Raw genomic sequence first — 7,139 nt, 5'->3', positions numbered from 1 at the left:
AACACCCTAAAGACACGGACTTAAAGTATCTTTAGGGTTAAAAATTACAGGTGGTAACATCATTCATAACTTACTTTTTGAGACATAACCGGTGGAACTTGTGTCGTCACACAAGCCTATCCCCTGTGTGCCTTGGAAGTCCATCATATCAAAAGATGATTCTTAGTTTTTATTCTAATTAGGGTCCAATAAGCCCAAATAGCAAATAGAAATAAAAAATGCATGTAAAAAAACAGCTTGGGCCTTAAGAAAGAATTATACATTTCTGTCTTTTTATGCCTTTAATACTAACTTGAATTTTTATTAAAATGAATTAGTCAATTATTTTTTATATTCTATTGTAATGTAGAGACAAGGCTTTTAGTGACAATCATGTATTGCCTTACAATTATATGTAAAAAAAAAAAAAAAGTTAAAAAAAAAGAAAAAGTCTAAATATGATATTTGGCCTCAAATCATCTGAGGCGATCTTTGGGATGAGAACCACTGCTCTAGAGTACAGTCATTTTTATTTGTACTGTATTTAAAAAGCATTTGAATAAGCTGTACTGCATTCAAAACATCAAGTATATGTACAAATTCAGCAAATAACAAAGCTGTCAATTCAATTACTTTATGCAATAAATTTACAAATGTCAATTGGATAGTAATCTGTATTAGAATTAAGGACAAATAATAACATTTTATTACAATAATCATCTGCTTAAAGTGATCCCGGTTACAACTCTTGAATACTTATAACAGTAAGTTATCTGTGTGTGTGTGTAGGATCCTGCACTGCCTGGTGTCGGTGTTTTTCCAGATGACGGTGCTGCGGGACATCGAGAAGCTGGCGGGCTGGCTGAGGATCTCCATCATCTACATGCTGAGCGGCATCACCGGAAACCTGGCCTCTGCCATCTTCCTGCCCTACAGAGCGGAGGTACAGAGTGACACCTCCTGTGACGCTGCATTAGAGACTGAACACTCTAGTCATCACATACAGAGCATCAACTAGTTCCTGAACAGTGTCCTTCACATGCTGATACTAGTTACACAGTCACAAGATGGAGGAATACCAGTTTATTTTTCTTACTATATCTCAAAATTCTGACTTTTTCTCAAAATTCTGACTTTTTTCTCAAAATCCTGTATTTTTTTCTCATTATCTCAAAATCCTGTATTTTTTTCTCAAAATCTCAAAATCCTGTCTTTTTTTCTCAAAATCTCAAAATTCTCACTTTTTACTCAAAATCTCAAAATTCTCACTTTTTACTCAAAATATCAAAATTCTCACTTTTTCTAAATACTTAAAAATGTTAATAATCACTCGTCACCGGCTTGAGCTTCAATCTCAGGATCCATGTATTTGTGATCCTCTCAAGAATGGAAGTAGTCATCACATACAGANTGGACCAAGTCTGCACATGGACTACTTTACTTGTCGTAACTTCCAGCTTATTTTGTGCATGAGGAATACTTTTTCTATCTTTTACTGTCGTCACTCGAACTATATTTGGATGAATTAAATAACTTTTAGGTATCTTACGTTGAGTAAACATTTGAATGCATAGTCATACGGACTTTTCACTATGTAACAGGATATTCACTACAACTCTGGGTACCTTCCCCTACTTATTACTCAAGTACAAGATCTGATACTTGATGAGCTCTTTAGGTGACAGTTACATGTAGTTTCGTATGTAACATAACTTGATATTATTAACAATCCAACACGGGGATGCAAATACAAAGTCATTTAGGACAAGGAAGTTAATGCAGTTCAAAAAAAAAAAAAAATTAGTTTCCACCGTCCCAGTGTTGACACACGTAACTGTGTACACTACTTTAATCCTTAAAGAGGAAATCACATTTACAATATGGGACATTAATGATTGCCGTTTTCTACATTGCTACCACTATTACAGTCTTCACACCATTGTTACTCTGTTTTAACATTTCATATTGCAAACATGCCGAACACACGTATTACATCGATATTACACCCTGTAAATGATACCGTTATACACCAGTATTACACCCGGTCCCCTATGTAACACCCATTTACACTGTAATTGACACTCACCCATATTACACCTTATTGACACATCAGGGTCACCCCCTATCATCACCCTTTTACCTTTAACACGTTATCTTAATCTATTCACGGTGGCACAGCCTGTCAATACTGAATCCAAGCGTTCATTGGATAGGTAGTTAAATTTATTTTTTCAAAATGCTCGTTTGTTGACCACAATATTCTCAAACGTAGTGGACAATGAAAGATGTGCTGCCAACGTCCCTCTACTTATTAGCCGTGGCTTAGATTAGACACATCCACCCCTCATTAGGCTTTTCTCTTTTGTTGCACTTGGCGTGAAGGGTTTGTTCGATCATCCTGCTGGATCAAGATTCCCCCTCCTGATCTCCGCTATCTGGAATCCCGTCGTCAGCCGATGGAGCATCTTCCCAGAGCAGACAAACAAACAAACGAGCTACCAGGACTGCAAAAGGGCCCTTGATCCGACCTCTCTTACACACACACACACACACACACACACACACACACACACACACACACACACACACACACACCACACACCCACACCACACACACACACACACACACACACACGACACACAACACACACACACTAGGCACCGCCCACCTCGGAAATGCCGTGTACATTGGCTCTCAGATATGATCAGCTATTTGTCGGCTTTCCATTACGTTTTTATCAAGCATATGTTCCAGCAATGTCAGGAAAATAGTGTTTTTTATCGCTCCCTCGTTCTTCGTCCTACGTAATGTTTTCAAAGTCTTGTCATTGGTCGGTCAAAACCCCCAAAGTATATTCAGTTAACATGATACGCAAACGAGTAAAGCACAACATCGACGCCTTTTCTGATGAAATCCGTGATTAAGTGCATTTTAAAATATTTGCATCTTTGATGGACTACGTTGCTTGTGTACTTGTGCAGCTCCATTATAATGTTGGCAGTCCACCAAGGCCCAAAAGGAAAAAACCGCCGCTTAAAGAAAATGCGCACGAAAAATTTAACGGAATCATATCCTTGGATAAAAGAAAATCCAGCTAAAAATGTGCCCTGAATCCTGGCCTCTCACCGATCTGCCAATGTGCTCCTTTGTCTTCCAGTCATATCATCATTCATACACGTATTAATGCATGTTTTGGATGTTTGTCCAGCTCAACAATTAGCCCTTAACCCTTCGCTTACAACTTAGAAAGTGTCACACAGGGATTTGAGTCTTTCAAACCATTAACATGCCACCAACAACCCAATATATCACACTACAGGAATAGGGAAACCCACACAAGCCTTAGGGATACACAAGCATCAAAGCAGCACCAAATAACATTTCAAGTAATTGCAAACCAGGCACGTGACTCATCATGAACAATCAGCGTTCATGAGAATCTCTTCAATGACGGAAAAACATGCTTGGTTAAAATCTGTGAACCCTTCTTGAGCTCCAATAAATACTGAAACCAACGGTTTTACCGCACTGGCCAAGATCAAGATCCAGATCAAGGCCTTTTATGGTATGTGCGCAGCAAGCCTACAGTTGTAGAAACACGTTAACGTAAGTCTCCTTCCAACAGCATCTGGCCACAGGTGAACACAGGACATAGGACAAATGATAGCACACACAAAGAAAAGCCGTTTTGCTCAGAAGCCAAAGCTCCAGTTTGGTTTTCTGCTAGCTCTATGTGCTGCAGAACGTGGTTCTCATGCCGTGTTTCTGCCTCTCTGCTAGTTGAGGGTGTGCTCTGCGCACATGGCTCTGCTCCGAAGATGCCTCCTCCATCTCCCCCGCTCCGAAACACCGATCCTCAGTTTCCACTCCCTCAGGTTACCAGATCACAGCTCCCATATCAACTTTACAGCTGTGTACAGCCCTAAAGGTACATTTCAAAGCTTGTACTTTTACTTGAGGAAGACGTTTAGTCGTACTTCTACTTTCCACAGATATTTTAAAACACGAGTATCTTACTTCTACTTTGAGAAAGGAGTGTGTGACTCTACTGAGAAAAGGATGTGTTACTTGCTAACTTGAAGTAAGGAGGTGTGTACTTATTCTACTGAGAAAAGGATGTCTGCTACTTCTACTTGAGAAGGTGTGTTACTCTATTGAGCTAAAGGATGTGTTGTACTTCTACTTGAGCTAAAGGAGTTTCCGTACTTCTACTTGAAAGTAAGGAATGGTTGTATCTATTGGAGTAAGGATGTGTGTATCTACTTGAGTAAAGGTATGTGTGTACTTCTACTTGAGTAAAGCGATGTGTGTACTTCTATTTTGAGTAAGAGAATTTGTGTACTCTACTTGGAAAGGAGTGTGTGTACTTCTACTTGGGGACAAAGGATGTGTGTACTTCTACTTGAGCAGTAAAGGATGCTGATGTACTTCTATTTGAGTTAAGATGGTTGTGTAACTCTACGTTAGAGTAAAGGATGTGTTATTTCTACTTGATAAAGGTGTGTGTACTTCTACTTGAGTAAGATGTGTGTAACTTCTATTTGGAGTAAGGATTTGTGTACTTTTGCCATCTCGGAGCCTATATCCAAAAAAGTCTTCACTCTCCCCTTAAAGAGGTCTGCTGAATGCTGAGGGATCTACACAGTACCCTTTACCTGTCATTTCCATGCCCTGTGTTGCCCGCTCTTGAACATTTTAGAAAATAATCCCTGGTCCCCGGCTTGACTGCACTCAGGATCCATGTATCTGTGATCCTCCCAGACTGAGAAGTAGTATCAAAACCATACAGAGCAAAGAAATACCGCGTTCTTTGTTACTATACATCCTTCAAACAAATACTGAGCTTTTTTTTCTCAAAATGTTGGCTTTTTTCAAAAATCTCAAAAAATCAAGACTTTTCTCAAAATTCTGACTTTTTTCTAAAAATCTGGATTATTCAAATTCAAAAAATTATGACTTTTTTCTAACTTTTTAAAAAAAAATCCTAAAAATCAATTTTTTTACTCAAAATATCAAAATTCTCACTTTTTCTAAATACTTAAAAATGTTAATAATCACTCGTCACCGGCTTGAGCTTCAATCTCAGGATCCATGTATTTGTGATCCTCTCCAGAATGGAAGTAGTCATCACATACAGAGCATCAACTAGTTCCTGAACAGTGTCCTTCACATGCTGATATCCAAGAGAGGGAGTTACACAGTCACTAGATGGAGGAATAGAAAGCAGTATTCAATGTTTACTTCAGATTAGCTCCACGTCAGAAATGATCATGCTTGTCATATGTCTCTCTCCATAGAGGCTGAATCATCATGTTAATCACATAGCTATCATATGCCTCAAACAGTCCTGATGCTCTTCTAGGTAATCACACATCCTGTCATGTTCACAGCTACAGTTGGGATACCTTTGTTACCATGTGCACTCTTATATTGGTAGAGTACATTCAGTATTTTCCCAACACTGTGTTTCAGGTGGGTCCTGCAGGCAGTCAGTTCGGCATCCTGGCCTGTCCACTTTCTCAAGTGCAGGTGGCCGGGGGATACATTTGAACCTGGCACCCTGGATTGTGTGTTGAATTTGCACGCGTATCCTCCTTTTAAGCATAATGTTCATGTAGTTTAATCGTAAATGTATTTTGTTCAAATTGTACTCTACGGCTGTATTGTGTGTTTGCAGGCTGATCCGTGTCGCGGCGGGGAGTGTACGCCCTCAGAGGGTCCGCTTCACCTTCACCTCTCACACACCGTGGAGAGCCAAGTCAGATCTGCCTTCAGGCGCCAATCCTTCTAAGTTCGCTGCTGTTCGCCCGGAGCATGCTGGTGAGGAGCGACTTCAGAGGCTGGATTTAAATATAGCTTTCCGTAGAAACACGTTAAAAACACTTCAAGACAAGCGCGGACAGGAAGGCTGCTAAACGCTGACTCATTTCCTTTTGTGATTTTCAAGATTCAAGGGGCTTTTAGTTTGAATTATGCTACAGCAGCCTAGCTAGAGTATGATCAGTGAAAAACTTCACCGGTTCTTTGAGTATTACATTTATGCCCACTTTGGTACTTCTCCCCACTTCCTAGTTCAGGAGGTACATGGGTACTTCTACTCCGACTACATGTATGTTAATACCTTTAGTTACTTCACAGATGAGTCATGAATGATGTGAGAATATAATCAAGTGTTGAATCAGGTTATTGCCACCTGGTAGTTAGAAGGTCACCAGCCTAGCCCTGCCAGTATACAAAGTGCATTCGAAACTAGCTGCACCGTTTACCAGCTTTGAAACACGTTCATGATCAAGGTCATTATAAAAGCATCAGTACTCTATGTATTCTGAAGATGGACCAATCTGCACAATGACGTACTTTACTGTCTCTTACTTCAGCGGGTATATTTTGGATGAGAATACCGTTGTTGCTACTTTTACTTGAGCGGAACAATTTTGTGAATGTAAGGACTTTTACTGTAGTTAGCAGTATTTCCTACATCTCTGGGGACTTCTACTTTACTCAAAGGTACAAGATCTGGAGTACTTCTACTTTACTCAAGTACAAGATTCGAGTACTTTCCTACTTGTTTACTCAAGTACAAGGTAAAGGATCTGGGAAGGTAGTTCTACTTAGTACTCAGAGGCCAAGATCTGATCTACTTCTGACTTTTACTCAAGTACAAAGGATCTGAGTACTTCTACTTTTACTCAAGTACAAACGATCTCGTTACTTTCGTAGCTTTTTACTCAAAGTACAAGACCGGAGTAGCTTCTACTGTTTACTCAGAGAACAAGATCTGGAGTACTTCTACTGTCTACTCAGAGTACAAGATCTGAGTACTTCTAATGTGTGTACTCAAGTTACAAGACCTGAGCTACTTCTACTTTTTACTCAAGGAACAAGATCTGAGTACTTCTAACCTTTTAGCTCAAGAACAAGATCTGAGCTACTTCTACTTTTTTACTCAAGCTACAAGACCTGAGTACTTCTACTTTACTCAAGAACATGATCTGAGTACTTCTACTTTTACTCAAGCAACAAGATCTGAGTACTTTCTACTTTTATCAAGTACAAGAGGAGTACTTCTACTTACTCAAGAACAATATCTGAGTACTTCTACTTTACTCAAGAACAAGATCTGGGGAGTACTTCGTACTTTTACTCGGAAAGAAGCATA

This window comes from Notothenia coriiceps, unplaced genomic scaffold, assembly GCF_000735185.1.
Source record: "Notothenia coriiceps isolate Sejong01 unplaced genomic scaffold, NC01 NC01_scaffold00023587, whole genome shotgun sequence".
NCBI classification, from domain to species: domain Eukaryota; kingdom Metazoa; phylum Chordata; class Actinopteri; order Perciformes; family Nototheniidae; genus Notothenia; species Notothenia coriiceps.
Note: the sequence above shows the minus strand (reverse complement) of the source record.